Source organism: Tachypleus tridentatus, chromosome 8 (assembly GCF_004210375.1).
Source record: "Tachypleus tridentatus isolate NWPU-2018 chromosome 8, ASM421037v1, whole genome shotgun sequence".
In the NCBI taxonomy this organism is placed as follows: domain Eukaryota; kingdom Metazoa; phylum Arthropoda; class Merostomata; order Xiphosura; family Limulidae; genus Tachypleus; species Tachypleus tridentatus.
Window position 1 is genome coordinate 112,193,092 of NC_134832.1, and position 19,485 is coordinate 112,212,576.

The following is a 19,485-nucleotide window of genomic DNA, read 5'->3' on the forward strand; positions in this document are numbered from 1 at the left end:
AATTTCCTCTTACCATATAAACACATTTCGCAGTTTACACTGTATATGTGAGCGTGGGATTCGACGAACTATAACAATGTTCAGCACAGTAGGAAAGTTTTTATATTTGATTGAGATGAGTAATCACATAAAAATAACGCTAGAATTATCTATATCGATCTTATCAGCTTTTCAAAGAACAATTTATGTGTCAAATTGCTTATGAACCCGTAATTTTGCTGGTTACAGGATGTCAAATAAGAAATTAAAAACCTAAAAATGCGAACAAAATACAAATAATAATACAGTTAATTCCACTTATTATTGCTGGGGTCCCCTGTTTTGGGGAAGTAAAGTAAGATGGCCACCTTAACTTTGAATGCGGCGTCCTATTGTCAAGATAAATCTTACAAGAATGCAAAATGTTTTAAGCTTAATCCGTTTTTAACTATCATTTCAATCTGAAACAAAGATTGGACATAAACAATTTTATGTATTTAAAATGTACGTTTCTTGTGATTGGGGCCGATTTGCCTATCAGGTAGGATAAAACAAACCCCCAAAATGGTCCCGTCTGCTCATAACAAAATAAATTTAAGAAAAATCTGTATTTAAACAATCTCTTTGAAAATCGAAAAGAAAGAGCACAAGGTGTAGGCTGCATTATCTATGAACATGACACCAAAGAACATGGGTATTAGAGTGAAGTAAAACCATGCGAGGAAGGGAGTGTAACCTTAAACCACTCTTAGAAAAGTAATTGCACATGATACAAAATCGGTTGACTTGATATGTATTTAGTTTCCAGCATATTCAAACTCACAGTTTGAAATGAACAAGGTGAAATTCTCTGAAATATATACTTTGTAACCATAAAAAATTAAAAATTTACCTTGTATCAAAGTTGTTAAAAAAAAGAAGTCCCAGCTCAATCATTTACGGTCGCACCCATCCACCAGTGTGCTTTTGTGTATAAAGTCACGTAAACAACCATTAAATAAAAATAACTAATGGTGAAACACTGAAGTTTCCGTTTTATGTAAGTGGACCGTACTGATAGCGTTGAAGGTCTAACTAAATAACAACACAATTTTTATAAGGTTGTTTATTTTTAGTATTAAGCCGTTAACCTAACTGATTTTTACTAGTGATTAGTCTGTGAATACGCCACGAGCTTATTTCTTAAATGATATTAATTTTCTGACATTAGACTGCCTCGACTTCTCTTTTGTGTTTTTTGCTTGGTTAAGCTTGATTTCTCAAAATTTATTTCAGTTAGTTATGAAATTTAAGGTCAGAGTATGTTATGGCGTGAGAGCGATAGTATTTGCCCGTCTTTTTCAACAAGCTATTCCCTGGTTGTTAGAATAGGGGAGACCTACGAAATGGAAATTATTACTCTTAAGTATTTACTTTTAAAAATGTATTTACAATTCGTGACTCATATTTAAAACGTTTAAGTTGTCATGTTCAACAGAATTGTAAATAATGACATCTGTTGAGTCTTAATGATTCTGTATTGTAATCAGCATAAAATTCAACTCATCGCAGTTAACTGTATAGACCGGAAACGTAGGCTTAGTCTTTTGAAAATAAGTTCGAAATATCAATAACTTAATGGTTGATTTACGTTTCCGGTCTATACAGTCGTAATTTAAGCAAATAGAAAAATCCTAATGCTACTGAACTAGTAAATAACTAATTATATTCAATACTTGTTTGTTTGCTTGCTTTTTTAATTTCGAGCAAAACTACACGAGGGCTATCTGCGCTAACCGTCCCTAGTTTAGCTGTGAAAGACTAGAGGGAAGGCAGCTAGTTATCACCGCCCACCGCCAACTCTTGGGCTAATCTTTTACCAACGAATAGTAGGATTGACCGTCACAATATAACGCCCCCACGGCTTGGAGGGCGAGCATGTTTGTTGTGACGGGGATTCGAACCCACGATCTTCAGATTACTGGTCGAGTGCCTTCATCACCTACCCATGCCGGGCCTATATGCAATGCAAAACTGGTCCACAAAACAAACTGTGTACCATTTGTTAATGGATCCATTATATAACGATTTAAAATATTCCTAAATGTTGATGCCACAAGTACAAACATTAAAACACTTTTTCAAAAGTTCCAGTTATTATCATCATATATAATTAGGCAATTTTTCTTGTCATAAACCACTAATTTCGCCCTAAATTTGTAAATGGTGAATTGCCACGTGGTTGTATTTTTGCAGGTGTATCGTCTGATCACTGACATAACCAACGGTAATAAATATTTAGTCTTAACTTTTGTAACTTCTGTAAGCCTTGTGCTTATTCGGGAACTGCTGAAAACTATATTTGAAAACAGCGACAGGTTTTAGTACAGTGAACTGTTGTACCTGTACATCTGGTGTGAATTTCAACCTTGAATTTACAACATGAAACTGAATTTCGATATATTGCTTATGACATGATTACGTTGAATTGAAGATATAGTTACTACGTGGATCTACGAAGAAAGGGTGATTTCTTTCTGTATTATACACTTGTGTAAATTATAACATATAAGTTAATACTTCATCCTTGTGTTTCTTAATGTTATAATATATGTCTATAAAATTACAAACTTACAGAGTTGTGACTTTTTTTTACTTTTACGTATTGTACAGATGATATTATGGAATGATAATATTCCAGCCTTAAGATATCCCTAATCTCCCAAAATATCAAAGTTCTGCTATAATATTCTACTAACCTGATTTACTTGACATATGTTATTGATATGTCATATCAGGGCTAAGTTTAAGGCCTAGATCACGCGTCAGAGTAGGTTCAGTTGTATTATTACCCTCTGGAATCTGTTCCGCCGACGAACTAGCTGTCCTCTGTCCGTTTTTACTTGTGATTCCAGTTTTAGGTCTTACGCTTAATATTGTATTGACTGCTTATTATAAACAGATACTTCAAATATTATAATTTAGGTTGGTATGGTATATATATATATATATGTGTATATGTATTTGTACTGACTGACACTAAAAACCAAGAATTAATTAGTTAGAGGTGGAGTAGGAAGACAGTAAACAAGATTGGATATCAACTAGGTAGGAAATTTCTTTTGGTTTGTTTTGAATATCGCGCAAAGCTACATGAAGGCTATCTGCGCTAGCCGTACCGAATTTAGCAGTGTAAGACTAGAGGGAAGACAACTAGTCATCAACACCCACCGCCAACTCTTGGAGTATTTTACCAACAAATAGTGGGATTGACTGTCACATTATAACGCCCCACAGCTGAAAGGGCGAGCATGTTGTGATGTGACGGGGAATCGAACCCGCGACTCTCAGATTACGCATCGTTGGCTTAACCACCTGGTCATGCCGGGCCAGGTAGGAAAGCGATCTGTCTCCCTTACCACAATGCTTCATGCAGCCGATTATATGCTAAGCATAGAACACTCACAATAAAGTCTACCTTTGCTCTGAAAACCCTTTGACAGTATCGATCATTTGTATTCTATGTTTATCTTCTCTTTCTTTTCTTTCTAAAACCCTTTGTCCATATCATGTCTTTGATATATCTTCGATAGCTTTGAGTCGAATAACACTGGTGTTTTGAGAGATTAGCGTGACATTCATGCACTATGTAAAGACATAAGGTTTCCATAAGGTTGTCCAATGTCTTTTTGCTTCACTAACTCTTTCTAAGGGATGACATAATGTGAGCGAAAAGGTACTTTTTTAGTTTTAGACAGAGCGATAGAGGTTTGTTTTTCTAACGTTTTTCAAGGTTTTAGAAAAACAGTGGAAACAGTTGCTTTTCCTGCCTGTAAATGATTTGCTTAAGTATGCATAATAATGTAGAGAATGCAAATGTTCGTCGTAAGCTAGAGTACACTTGAAATCTCTCGAGCTTACCTAAGAAGAGTAATCGAAGGTCTGAATCGACAAACTAGCCCCAAAGGAAAGATTATGGTCGTTGGTGATGGGTTCATCTAACATGTCACTGACTAAAAGGTAAGTTATGAAAGGTTTTTTTTTTTTACTTTTACTTGAAAAGTTATAATGGCTACAATGGCTGTCGTATATTTTATTGCGCTTATTTTAACATAGATTTCTGTTTGTACTTCAACATGAAAAATTATGTTTCAGTTTCACAGACAAGATTTTAGTATTAAAATCTAAGCACGCTTGTCATGTTTAATTGTGATTTTAATGGATTCGTGAGGTGTATAAGGACAATTAGAAATGAGCCAACAGGGCGGCATCTTAATGCAATTTGAAAGTTTTGTAGTCATCGCCGTAATAGACACTGTCTATATCACATTATAATGCATATCGTGAGTTCATGCTATCCTCTAGGAAACTTTGGATACTAATCGAATTAGTAAACGTGATCAGCACAGCGTTAATTTACCTGGAATGCAAGTAATTTATCTTTTAAACTCTAATATATGAAACATATCTAAGTAGCAGAAAAGACATTGCCACTTTTATTTAAAGATTGTGGAGTAACACTTTTTAGAATTGGAAAGTAAACTTCCGATATTTTATACACTAGTGACATAAAAGGTCAGAGGTCCCTGTTATTCAGGTGTAACCGTTTCTAATTTTGAACTAATTAGAGAGAGGCATCCGCTACCATAAGGGATTTGTCCGACACATTGATTCAAGTAACGCGATTGATTTTCACTGTTGTAATGCGCCTATGGTTGAAGGTGCAAAGAATATCCAGCATCATTACGTCTCGAACCTTGGATTTTTTGATTCGCAGCCAAACGTACTAATCCATAGGTTTCATCCGGCCGTACGTTCCATCCCGTATGTCTATATAAAATAGAATGGAGTATATATCTACAGTATTTTGTTTCTTGCTGTCATTGCTTATTCTCGCCCTTAAGAAACATTGATGAACCATACAGTAGTGTGATAAGTATATATCTACAGTATTTTGTTTCTTGCTGTCATTGCTTATTCTCGCCCTTAAGAAACATTGATGAACCATACAGTAGTGTGATAAGTATATATCTACAGTATTTTGTTTCTTGCTGTCATTGCTTATTCTCGCCCTTAAGAAACATTGATGAACCATACAGTAGTGTGATAAGTATATATCTACAGTATTTTGTTTCTTGCTGTCATTGCTTATTCTCGCCCTTAAGAAACATTGATGAACCATACAGTAGTGTGATAAGTATATATCTACAGTATTTTGTTTCTTGCTGTCATTGCTTATTCTCGCCCTTAAGAAACATTGATGAACCATACAGTAGTGTGATAAGTATATATCTACAGTATTTTGTTTCTTGCTGTCATTGCTTATTCTCGCCCTTAAGAAACATTGATGAACCATACAGTAGTGTGATAAATAAATCGCACTGCTAACATATGCTGAGGTTGATCAGTTTGCTATTGAATTCCAGAATTTATCCAAAATGGCACTCATTATATTGTAACCACTGAAAAATAAAGAATCAGACAACCCTTTGTACCAGTTAATATTATATTAGCCTAACAAGCAGGTTTAAAAGAACTATAAACCTTACTATTTAGGTCACAGGAAAAGATCATCATCAGGAGTCTCAGTCCGCACAGCTTCGATGTTAGTTATCTTTAAACGCCTACATTTATATACAAGTATCTAAAACCAGTGCTAGGGAAAAGCACTCTAATTAAGTTATTAAAATAATCGATGATTTAAAAGTCTTAGTTTTTAATGATTTTTAATAGGTAATTGGTTTTCGACGTGGGTATCACTTTAAGTTATCTGGATGGAGAAGACATTAAAGTAAAAAATAATGAGCTTACGATACAGAATAATCTTCTTAAATTGCAACAACAAAAGGCTTACGGATAAAATCATGTTAAGTATTAAAACTGATAAATATAAACTAACTTAAAAAATATTATTTGTATCAGTTTTTTGCCCGCCGCGTGAATCCAACTCCAAATTATTATTTTTGAGCAGTCAGAAGCGACAGTATTGAATTAAAAAAGATATTAAATATTAAAATCACAAGGTAATTTCTGATCCTGCCTTATTTATTCCCTTTCAGGCACAGGCGATCACATTCACTTAATCCTCATTAAAGTAAACGTAATATTAATATCAGATATGTAGTAAATGCTCTATTTAGTCTACTTTAATTGTTACTACAAAATGACTTAAAGCATTATTTGAAATGTTTGCCACGCAGAAGGCGTTTTTCTTTATATTTCAGAACGGAAAAAAATTGATACGACTTTGGCTTAATTTATTAAAATGTTTTCTTGTTTGTACAAGACTAACTAAACTTCTTATATAAATGTGTGTGTGTGTGTGTGTGTGTGTGTGTGTGTGTGTGTGTGTGTGTGATGTATGAAATTAACCCGAAAACTTAAGAAAATGTCATATGCAATTCCCCCAATTTATGCAAATATTCGTCTCGATGAATGTGTTAAACTTTTTGTAATCTGAAATAACCTCTTTTCGATGTATCTTCGTACACTTACGAATGTGGTGTGCTGTGTTAAAAAACAACTCTAGACATAAGTACACTAATAATACAATGTACATGATTAACCATAGAACTACCAATAGATCCCACAGACTTTAAGTACATTTATCTGAACTATTTATGTGATCATTTCTGGTTTAGATTCTCATTTATGAGTCACACAAAAAAAGTGAACAAATATGCCATCATTATCGCAGTTAACCCTACTAAGTACTGTTATAGTCTCCAGTGTATTTTAGAATAGGAAGTGGGTGATTTCACCCAATTTCTTGTCAGTTCTGTACGCGGAGTTCGTAACAGGGAAGACACAATTACTTAAGTTACGCAATTTCTTATAATAAAATGGTTTTTGAATCTCACGACATTCTTACAATCAGTGTCGCTACTTCTGGTCATGCTCTACCTGATGACCATGTATCTTGACAATAACTCTGCAGCTTAATTTCTATCGTAAAAGACTCCATCGTAAAGACCTTTTACCAAAGGATGTCACCCCTACATGCAGCTTTTCATAATGTAAATAGTTTATGGGGACGATAGTTTTCCAGGATCCATTTCAACAATCTGGTGGCTTAAAAATATAGCAACTTGATTAATAAGTCTTCATATGTGATAGCAGGAACATTTGTATAATTCTCCAGCTGCTTGAGGTATGCGACGGTTGAATGGATATGTTATGAAAATAACTTGTGTCGCTTTTCCAGACGTACATCCTTCTTCATTATATTGCATGTTGATGTCTGGTACGCGTGATCGGCTTTTGCCACTGACCTTCGTAACAAAAGGATTCTCAAAAGCTACATGACCCCGCAGTTTGCTTCAAATGGGTTGTTGCACTTCTCTTTCCGTATGGTCCTGGTGCCCCAACTTCATCTATATTACTTTGTTCCTTGGTTTTTTAATGTCATTACGCACAAATGTTTCCACGTTTTGAAAGTTCTAAATGTCCGATCTGAACACGTTTATATGATCTTAGTGTGTGAACATTTTACGTCGGAAAGGACTATGACGTATCTTTCCAAAAACGTTTGTTTGTTTTGAATTTCGCGCAAAGCTACTCAAGGGCTATCCGCGCTAGCCGTCCGTAATTTAGCAGTGTAAGACTAGAAGGAAGGCAGCTAGTCATCAACACCCACCGCCAACTCTTGGGCTACTCTTTTACCAACGAATAGTGGGATTGACCGTCACATTATAACGCCCCCACGGCTGGGAGAGCGAGCATGCTTGGTGTGTCCGGGATTCAAACCCGCGACCCTCGGATTACGAGTCGAACGCCTTAACACGCTTGGCCATGCCGAGCCCTTCCAAAAGCGATAAGTTTTTGGAGGCGTCACACTACTTAAGTAACGCTAAATAAATATAAAATGAAATGCATTTCTGAATCTTACTATTCCCTTCGGGCCTTATATCAACTGTGATTTTCGCGTAGTTTACTGATTTACAAAAACATTTTTTTTAATATGACTTATTCAACCCTCTGTATTATATACCTGGCTAACAGCTCACTTCTTATCATTATGCCCCCCGCTAGTACAGCGGTATGTCTCCGTATTTACAACGCTAAAATCAGGGGTTCAATTCCTCTCGGTGGGCTGAGCAGATAGCCCGATCAGGCTTTGCTATAAGAAAAACACACAAAAACACACACTTATCATTATATCAAGAACGCGTTGTACTAACTGTTCAAGTATAAATTTCTCATGTAACTCTTATTGTACTCTATGTTAATGGCCAGTCAGTCAACATATCTTGGTAGTGGTTTTGGTTTTATATACAACCAGCGGAATTAAAGTTTGGTTCTGCTCGGAAATAGTAGTGGTATTACTAGGAGGGTATGATAAAAACCCGAAATACTTGAGGTGGATCTAGATTAACATTGAAACTAGATGAAGAACGCTGTAAAACAGGGCGAGAAAGAGAGGTGGCTTTGCTGATCGATGGTGGTACCTTGAAGGATGGCTAGGTGGTTCTTGGAAGGGATTGAGACCAAGACTATGGTGAAGTAGCGAGTCCCTGGATTAAGGGGTTGGAAATCAAACACAATAAAAGAACTGAGTGGAACAGAATTTTAGATTTAAGATTTACTTAAATATTGGTTTTTACTTGGTTATAACTTTGTTTCAACTTAAATGACTTTGAAATGAGAAGGCACCCATTCAGGCAGGGATCAAATAATCTAACATTTCAAGGCAATAATCTTACTGTTGGGGAGGGGAGAACGGGAGAACCCTAAGAAAACCCACTTTCATGGCCAGGTCACCAATTAAAATACTCTGATCGTGCTAAGCTGTAGCTGAAATTAAATGAAAGGTTCATAATATAATTGAAACATGAGAAGGAATTCATATATCATTTTATAGGACTAAAAACATCCAGAGTCGTCGATGTCATTATAGTTTGAAAGTTTTCTGGGGCGTGCTTGAAAGGTAAAGCGATTGGATGAAGGGTGATGTTATTGACCATTAGACGCAAGAATCTGCAGTAGTCAGTGTCTTGTTCTTCGAAAACGGTCTGGGGTTTGTCTTTCTTGACGATCCAGGTTTGGATCTGCTGTCTGGGTGTTGGCTATAGTGATACGTATAGTTTAGACCTGCTGGCTGGATGTCAGCTGGTTGTCAGTAGAGAACGATGCGTTAGCTGTAGCGATACATGTGGTTTAAGTATAGGTTATGGTAGTTATTAGCTACAGGAATGGTGGTGTCTTAGTGAATATGGTAATAGTGCTTCTTGTTTTCGTCCGTTGGCTAACGTGTTGGTTCGTGTGCGTGAAATTGTTCTTAACCTGTGGGGTATATAAAGCTGTATTAGTAACAGGTAGAGCTGTGAACGGCGGCGTGGGTCTTCTTGATAGATGCAATTGTGAGTCAAGTTTTTTAGACTTTTGGAACTGCAGTTGTGATCAACGGTGGAGGCTTTCGGCTCTGAAGTGAAAGAAATAAAAAAAAACTGCCGTTAGTTAAAATGTGGTCATCTGCCTGTCTGGAGGTGGTTGCTGCCTTAATGAACTGGGTGGAGAGACCTGTAATTCTGGACCAGATCCGGTAGACAACATGAAGTTTGGATTCAGTGTTTGTTTTAAGCAAGTGCTGGATGTCTGCTGTGAAGGTAGAAGGATGGACGTTCCTAAAAAAAAACAGATAAAAAATGAGTTCGGCTTTTAGTGATAGAACATCTGAACTTATTGTTGCATTCCAAGATTCAAAGATTTTGTTTATTTGTTTGGAATTTTGCGCAAAGCTACACGAGGGTTATCTGCGCTAGCCATCCCGAATTCAGCAGTGCAAGATTAGAGGGAAGACAGCTAGTCATCACCACTTACCTTTAATTACCCTTTTACCAAATAATAGAGGGATTGTCCGTCATATTATAATACTCCTACTGGTGAATGGGCGAGCATGTTTGGTATATCGGGGACCCTCAGATTGCGAGTCGAGCGCCTTAACCATTTAGCAATGCCGGGACGGTTCATAAAAAAAGTAAGGTTGGTCAGGGTAGAGAGCTGGAGGTAAACTTCACCACGACGAACGATTTGGGTCTTTCTCGGGGTTGACAAAAATTTCTGCTTTACACTGCTCAATAAAGGAGATGATTTGTTGTGAGGTGAAACCCAGCGGTAATCCATCAAAAATTACCGATGGAATCAGTGGGTTACTCGAAGGGGAACTTGTTGACTTCGAAGACACCTTGTCAGCAACCAATTCGGCTTGACTACTAGGGTCTGGATAAGAAAAAAAAAAGAAAAAGGTTGTACATTTACAGTTTAATACGAAAATGTAATGGGCCTGCATCGTCATAATACATTACTTATTGATATGAAGTGTATTTTTAGAAGTCAACTCTAATTATAACTTTTACACCAAAAACATGCTAATAAAGTTACTTAGTAACGATAGTTTTAATATGTACCCAGTTAAAATTATTATTAAAATTAAAACAGATAGCAACATACTCCACATATAGATACAACAAAATCCTTTATGTTTTTACCATATATTAATATAAATCATTAAAAGTATTACAAGCGAGTTAAATTTTCATTATTTTAAACACAACGATTATTTTATATATCATAAAAATAAGGTAGTTTTCAGTCTCAAAATTACAATAAGATACCAACAACTTACTATACATGATTAAAATAAGTAAAAACTCGATAAGACTCTCTGTACGTTCTGTATGCTTCGACGTCTATCACTGAATCATCCTTAGAAATGTAACGTTTTGCACAACATAACCCTCATTTAAACAGTTACCACAATACCAATTTGCATATTAAATAATTTCATGCATCTGCTCACAGCATTTCCATCGCGTCCATCATTCTTATTTAAATTTAGATAATAAGTTACTGGTATTTCAAGGCCCGGTATGGCCAATTTCTAACCTGTGCAGCAAATACTAAACTTTTACAGTGTTTTATGATATTATTAACTTAGTCTTAGACTAAAAATGGCTTAGAAAAGATCTTACAATCCGGTCTATCGATATCATTACTTCGGGTAAACTTCTTCGACTACTACCCCTGCTATTATTATAATAATTCGGAGTAAGATCTTATAACTGTTATTAACGCTATCAGTACGATCAACTTACAATAAAAAGACAAAGTATACTTAATAATGAATTTGAAGTCAGTCTTTATACGTATTTTTAGATTTTCACTGTCATTTATCTTTATTTCATTCAATAACTAGAAAGGCCCGGCATGGTCAAGCGTGTTAAGGCGTGCGATTCGTAATCTGAGGGTCGCGGGTTCGCATACTCGTCGCGCCAAATATGCTCGCCCTTTCAGCCGTGGGGGCGTTATAATGTTACGGTCAATCCCACTATTTGTTGGTAAAAGAGTAGCCTAAGAGTTGGCAGTGGGTGGTGATGACTAGCTGCCTTTCCTCTAGTCTTACACTGCTAAATTAGGGACGGCTGGTACGGATAGCCCTTGAGTAACTTTGCGCGAAATTCAAACAAACAAAACAATACTGATATTTCATTGTGATTTTTGAGACTGAAAACTGTCTTATTTTTAAAATTGTGTATAAAATAACCACTGTTTTTAAAAAACAACTGCGACTTTTTTAACATTGCACATTACACAAGTGCCAAGGAATTTTAAAATATTGATAAATAATTATTTGTCTGGTAGGACGTAAGGTGAGATTAGATACGATATATAGGTTAATAAAACTTGACAAATACATTGCCACTAACGTACCTCAAAGTAAAATTGCATATGTGCAATTTCTAAAAGTTTGACAAAAAGATTATCAACTGGCACATCTTAAAAAGAATATCAGGTAAGTGTAAGTTTAGAAAGTTTTAACAGACGGATTATCCACTTACACATCTTAAAATAAAATCAGATAAGTGTGTGTTCAGAAAGTTTAACAGACGGATTATCCACTAACAGATCTTAAAATAAGTTTAGGCTTAAAACGTTTGAGAGATGGATACTGATACACATAAAATCAAGATCGCATGCGTGTAGACTCAAAGCCTGTTGATAAATGTTTCTCTTTTTACGTACGTTAAAATAAAAATCCCACGTAAACCTCGTCGTAAAATTTCAGATTCACAAAAGCTACTTAAATTGAGCATGGTCATATTTCATGTAATATATATGTATGTTAAATAAAGAATATCAATAATTCGTTAAGTGGAGGCCACGTTCCTCTAGAGTTACGTAGGCTACAGTTAAATTACAGAAAAAAATATTTGATACCTATCTTTGAGCTAAAAACCAGTAGAAGATATTGGCTTCTCGCTATTTAAATGTTAAGCATTTCTATTTGTATTTCTCAGTTAAGACACTCGACTCGTAATCTGAAGGTCGAGGGTTAGAATCCCCGTCACACCACATATGCTTGCTCTTTCAGCCGTGAGTGCGTTACACTGTGACTGTCAATCCCATTATTCGTTGGTAAAAAAGTAGCTCAAGAGATTGGTGGTGGGTGGTAATGACTAGCTGCCTTTCATCTAGACTTTCAATGCTAAATTAGAGACAGCTAGTGCAGATAGCCCCCGTGTAGCTTTGCGCGAAATTCAAAACAAAACAAAAATTTCACAGTTATTTAAATGACTTACCGCAAGTTCACAGCAATGTTATTTTTCTTGTATCATTTACTGAACAAAGAATAAAACTTAACCGCTAATAACTTCATTCTGAATATAATCAATAATAATGTACTTTTAGTTACACATCTGTACGCTTTTTAAACATTGTATTGGTTATATTCAACAATTTTACACGTGAAGCCAAAAGAATTTTAAGCCTTATTTTACATCATTTCGTAACATAATTTATTATCTACTTTAGTTTCTTTGTTGTTACACATAAATCTGCACAATTGACTATCTGTGATATGCCCACCGCATGTACCAAACCCCTAGTGATAACTTCGTAAATCTTCAAGCTTACCGCTGAGACAGAGAGGGGAAAGAGCTATTATTATCTCCGTACATAAATAACGTATTGCATAAGTGTTGCGCGAACCTTCAACCAAAATTATTTACTGCTGCAGTATCACTTGCAACTTCATTGTACATAATCTCGTAATATTTTCAAATAATGGCTGAATATTACATTTAGTTTTGTGTTGTGGCAATGAACAGATGACCGTTTAACCATATACAGCTTATGTACTATACTGGCTTATGTTCCTCTTGTGATAATTTATTGCAACATTGGAATTCTAAGCAGCCTAGAACTCGAGCCTCGAACGTTGTTCCTTTCCAGTAATCATGGTAAGATTGTCACCGAAGAATTTTCAATTTTTACGGCCAGGCTCCTTTTTACTTCAACGACAAGTAAGATGATGCAGAATTGCTGAATCTATTTTTCAAGCCCACTCGTCTGAATCAGTAATTAAATTATTATTGAAAGAGAGCGAGTGTCAGAACCTTTGCCAGAACCTGGTCACATGGTATATGGATTGTCATAATATTCAAAAATAAAAACGCATTTTTTACTATCTAAACATGGTTGTTGTTTTCTACTACCTATATACATATACTTAAAAAAAATTATTGTCTGTATTTGAAATATGTTGCATAGGTATACATATGCAGTAATACTGCATCTTTTTTAACATTATTTTCACATTACTATGTGCAGGGGCGTAGATTTTTTACACCCGATGGGGGGAGGGAGATGATTTTTGCAACCACTTATGTGGACTGTCCAATTTGCAAATTGGTAATCTCTGATTACGTGAACCTGAAAGCTGTAAACATGCAGTCACAGAGTAATCTTGTTGCCACGATACTTGCATATATACTTAGGCCTACTGACTGATACTTACGAACTATCGCTTAGATCAAAAAGCTTAGAAACACGCCTATATTAAAGATGTACATTTCGGCTTCTGAAAAAGCCTACATCTAGGCCTAATTATGAAACTCGATTGATAAAAACACGAGAATCACAAGAAAAAATACACAATTTGTAGGCCTGTGATGCAATAAAACATTTCAACAGACCAAACTGTAGGGGGGGATGATTGTATGCACCATACCACCCACCTAAAGTGAAGGGGATGTATACCCCCATTCCCCCAGGATCTACGCCCCTGACTATGTGTATATTTGTTATTTATATATTGTGTTTAACATTACGTTCGACAGGGCCTGGCACAGCCAGATGGTTAAAGCACTCGACTCGTAATCCGATGGTCGCGGGTTTGCATCCCTGTCACACCAAACATGCTCGCCATTTCAACTGTGAGGGCGTTGTAATGTTACGGTCAATTCCACTGTTCGTTGGTGAAAGAGTAGCCCAAGAGTTGGCGGTGGATGGTGATGATTAGCTGCCTTTCCTCTAGTCTTATACTACAAAATTAGGGACGGCTAGCGCAGATAGCCCTCGTGCAGCTTTGAGCGAAATTATAAAAAAAAACAAAAAACGTTTGGCATGCAGACATTCAGTATAATAGTGATTTCGTTGTTTTGGTAGAATATGGTGACTTGGTAAAAGCAAGAATGAACGTTGTAGTTACATTTCAACATTCGTTATTCCTGGATCAATTACATTTCAAAGAAGATACACATTATTTTTTCCTTTTTTCTCTCTCTCTTGATCTAAAACTTTTCTGGTCTACTTAAGGTATGTATGTGTTTAATTAACAGTGTTGATGCCAAATTAAATGATAGATAGACGGATATATGAAGTTGACATATCGGAACAATGCAATATTCAGTATTATTAATAATAATAGTAGAATGCCACTCATATCTATTAAATAATATCACACAAAAATAAAATACTAAATTTAAATAATAGCTTAAATATGTTCTCAATTGAAATTTTCAACCAAGGCTTTCCAAGACATCATAAATAATATAGGTAAACTGAGATTGTATTACTTTATATAACTGGATAATCTGGCTATTGTTTGACTGTATAATCTGAAGCTATAAAAATTTCAGTTAATTTCCATGAATACAGGTCTAGGTTTAACTTATTTGAAATTGACATTATTTACTACAAATAATCAAAATTAGCGCAATTAAAATGTGAAGTCGAGAAGCATATTCTAAATGTAGAAAACTGTCTTTTGTTGAACAGGTAGGACAAGCATGCATAAAAGATCCAGTGTCATTGTTACATACGAAACAGTCACTATTTTGAGTAAGATTAACATCGATTTGCTAAGAGTAGAATGAGAGCATTATGAATTTATCTCCACTTAATATATAAATCTCCTTTATTGGTTAATGAGGTGTAGATAGCTTTCCAAATAAGAAAGTGACGTTCAAGTTTTCTTGGAATGTTAGAGTGGTTATCCCAGAGATTCAAGTAATAAATAACCAGTTCTGGTCGAAAGTTTAAAAGATAAACTATACTGCCCGTTTTTCCTGTTAACGGTTACTTTATGCCTGATTTCCGAATAAGTCATTTATTTTTGACAAAAGACAAAAATGATAGATTTAACAGCACTTATTATTTGATCAGAAAAAAAGACAGGATCAGAACAGTGAAAAACTGTTTCATTAGCGTAAAGTATTATTTCAACAAGGTTATTGAACCTGAAAACACAGTTATTGCTGTGTTTATATTATATTACTTGTGTTAATAAACGCAAGTTAAAACAAAAAAGACTGAACCAGGTTCGAGTCTGTGAACTGGTTACTTACATATTTTAACACTTTCCTCCTTTTAAGTCCTTCTGAGTAGAAAGACGGTAAAAGTGTGACTGTAGCAGGATAATAATGTTACCGAGATCCGAATCTCAGTTGAAATTTGCAACGTAACGTAAGTTTTAATTTTACTCACGTATGAAAAGGTATACGATTTGATTTAAGGCTAATCCTATATCATGTCAGTATTTGAACTACGGATAAATTTTCACTCTCGCCACGTCCAGGGGTAAAAGTAAGATATCAAAGTGTAATACTCTCTAAATACGGAATTCAACAGAAGTCCGTTTATAAAAACTATGAGGTACAATAACATCAACTGCTAAACTATTGGCAGATAACAGAAGCTTTTGAATTAGCAGTTGCAAATGAAATATTGATACTCGAATATTTATTATTGTCATCAATGACTAAGTTAAGGTCACCTTCACAAAATAGTAGTGAAGGACGGCTTCTTTATACTTAATAGCCCGGTATGGCTAGATAGTAAGTCGTTTGATCGTAATCTGAGGGTCGTGGGTTTGAATCCCCGTCAGACCAAACATGCTTGCCCTTTCAGCCATGGGGCATTATAAAGTGACAGTCAGTCCCACTATTCGTTGGTAAAAGAATAGCCCAAGAGTCGGCAGTAGGTGGTGATGACTAGCTGCCTCCCCTCCAGTCTTACACTGCAAAAGTAGGTACGGCTAGAGCAGATAGAACTCGTGTAGCTTTGTGTGAAATTTAAAAACAAACTATCAAATACATTTTATCATTGCATCTGTGCCATACAATATTAACCACAGTTTTATTAAATTAATATTATTACACAAAAGAAAGAGGAAGGATGCAGCTGTTTTCATATGGCAAAGGTAGTTTGAAAAATTTTCAGTTAATTCAGCCCCGCATAACTGCTCTATTTTCTTCAAAACTAGTTTTTCGTCTGATGTAAGTTACAAGCAGTGTTTGGTCTTAAGGAGCCGGATAAGCGACCGCTTGAGACTACGCACTTTTAGAAGCCGTAACCTCATACCAAACAAGTACAAAAGTAAAGTAAGTATGTTTTACCTCACCTCAGTTGCCTAAGTAACAAAGAGGTGTGTCATATTGGTGAGTTGAAAAAAGTCGTGTCAAGTCAATGCATTTTTTTAATTCTCTGCAAACCTGCGATAAAGTAATCATCTAATTTAAGTCTTAATTAATTATTAAACAGTATGGAGTGTACAAGTTTTCCTACCTCAATATGCAACCAATTCATAAACTGATTACGCTAATGGTTTGTAGCCTGACATATCGGTTACTAAGGCCACTAAATTATAGAGCAAGAAACTGAATGAAGCAAGCTGTTTAACTCCAACTTAAATGTTAATAATTCATGCATTATCTAAAAGGAAGTATTCCTATTTACAACTTTTATGGTCTGATTAATTAAATCATTATAACATTATAAAAAAAACTAGCGAAAGTACCTGGCTTCGCCCGTGTTAGTTTGCTGGTATATTCTATAAGATTATGTCAGTGTATATTCTAAACCCATTTTAGCATAAAAGTATAACCTATATTTCTTGTTGCTTTTCTATATATTAAATGTTGTCATGCAATGAACCATTTCTTCTCCATATGGTTTTTCGCTAGCTTGCCTTATTAATACAGAAGCATATGTACGCACGCACGTGCGCGTATGTGTACGGTTTTTATTTGCAACAAAAGGAACCACTTCTTTTATATGTGTTTTTTCGCTACCTTGCCTCATAAAAATGCACACGTGCATACACGCACGTGGATAAGATAAGTAATACCCAGATGCACACCCTTACGGTCCACTTATTATGAATGCAAAATTTCAGGTTTCTTGGGGTCTTTTTTTTTCCTGTTAGTGCTATGGCTGTCACATACACACAGATGCGCACGCGCATGCACAGACGCGTGCACTTGATATTGATTTATAAAATAAGGAACCATTTACTTTCTATATGGTTTTTTGCTACCTTGCCTCATTAAAGAGAGGAGAATGTGCGCATACATGGATAAGTAAAGTAATACCCAGGTGCACACCCTTGGGATCTACTTTGGGGGTTGCAAAACTTCAGGTTTCTAGGTTCTTCCCTTTTGGAACTATGGCGGTCAGACACACACAGACACGCCCTTTTATTATTACAGATAAACCTATCCAGTATTATATAAGTCTGTAAATTACATATGGCTTATTATACGATTTGTTTATTTTTACATCTGGTACACTACCCAGCTTATAATCATTTAGTACTGAGCCTGGAATTGCAATTTTAATTTGAGAATCGCTAGGGAAATCATCTCATAATGAATGCATCATACAGCTGTTTCAACTCCAACACTGCACTTTTGGGGGGATTTACCGTGCCGTTAGTTTCATAAAATACTGAAACTAATGATTTCTTGTATATAATTTCAATCATCCTTTTTGAAAATAACGATATTTTTTTGCCTGCTTTGTTTCGTTATGTTTCACTATCATTGCAGTAATCAATTGATGAATCTCCGATTCAGCTGTATTTTATATAAACTGGAATATGTTCAAATAAGTTCTTTCTTCATCCGAGCTGAATCCACAGTTTAGTTAAATCACATTCACAACCACATCTAAAACATAGTGTGTTTTATTGCTACATCGTTTTACTGTACAGTTACAAGTTAACTTCTCCATTTTGGACTCATTGTCTCAGGTCAGGTCAGGGTCCAGTCAACAACCTAGTCCAGCGACCTATACCTTGAAAATAGTGCCAAACATCTTATTTTTATGTAAGTAAAGACTCAAACAATTTCAGAAGGAATTATTTTTGAGATCTACATGAAGATGCTAGGCTAACTTGTGTGACAGATGTTAAAAATTACTCCACGGTCAAATGTTCAATAGAAACACTAATTTTAATGTTACTCTAAATACGTCACTCACGTAGTAAATTGTGTTATAACTTAAGTTTCTCTCTTTCATTGTAGTTGTAGCACACAATAATGTTAACTTGAATACAACGTTCAACTTAGATACGTGATATTCTTGTTACAGAAAAACAACTACTTGAAAAAAATTCTTCATTACATCAAAAACAATACTTACTCTGTCATTTTTATGACACGCATACGGTACTTTCTTAAATGCATTAACCTCATGACATACACACAAATAATAAATAGCCGAACGTTGCCTAGTATTTAGCATTCTGGAATTGAGAATCTGAGTGATCGTGAATGCATTATAAGAGTGACAGCTAAATCCCATTATTCTGTCAAAACTTGTAGCCCAAAATTCCCTTTACTTTACAGCAATGGCTGATCCTATGTTAGAGCCGTGTATTTTGCAGCTGGTGATCCGAGTTCAAATCTATGTGACATCACAAAATATTCCCAACACTTTAAGCTATAGGTGCGTTATAAGTGTAACAACCAATCTCTTAGCATGGGTGGTGAGATGTATCGTACTGCTGATTGACTGTTTTTCTCTGGTCAGTAATTCAAAAATTAGAGGCAGCTAGTTCATATAGCTCTATGTAGCTTTGATCAGAAAAAAAACACTCATAGTAGATATTTACTTAATTATACAATCCTCATAACACTCATATGTCATCGTCATGACATTACCAATACTGAACTGTGTTAAAAAATAATATTTATTTGAAATAACTCTCTCCTCTCTATTTTTTATTAATTAAAAACTATACCAGTATATATATTAATTTGTTTTTGTCTTATGAACCAGAACTTTGATACTCAAATACTCAGAATGTATGTTTCCTTACTATAGAAAATAATAGAATAGTATTGCCTAAAAAAATTACCAAAGGGATTCTATCCGGATACTAAAAATGTTATATGACTCATTTTTATGGTTAAAATGGTGACTTTTGCTAATATTCCTTCTGGACAGTAGATATTGAAGGGTTTC

General features: G+C 35.3%; 1 protein-coding gene and 2 long non-coding RNA genes across 7 annotated transcripts in view; 1 reads left to right on the forward strand and 2 right to left on the reverse strand.

The window, feature by feature from the left end:
• LOC143223222 (uncharacterized) overlaps window positions 1-1,514 on the reverse strand; it is a 114,673-nt gene extending 113,159 nt beyond the window's left edge. The window contains exon 1 of the long non-coding RNA XR_013012758.1: window positions 872-1,514. This is a non-coding gene — a long non-coding RNA (uncharacterized LOC143223222). The remainder of the gene's footprint in view (window positions 1-871) is intronic.
• LOC143223218 (tyrosine-protein phosphatase 69D-like) overlaps window positions 1-19,485 on the forward strand; it is a 337,627-nt gene that overhangs the window by 169,471 nt on the left and 148,671 nt on the right. The window lies entirely within an intron of this gene.
• Window positions 9,885-10,682, reverse strand: LOC143223220 (uncharacterized). The gene is made up of 2 exons (XR_013012754.1): window positions 10,583-10,682; window positions 9,885-10,176 (listed from the first exon to the last, which is right to left on the reverse strand). It is a non-coding gene; the product is annotated as an uncharacterized LOC143223220 (long non-coding RNA).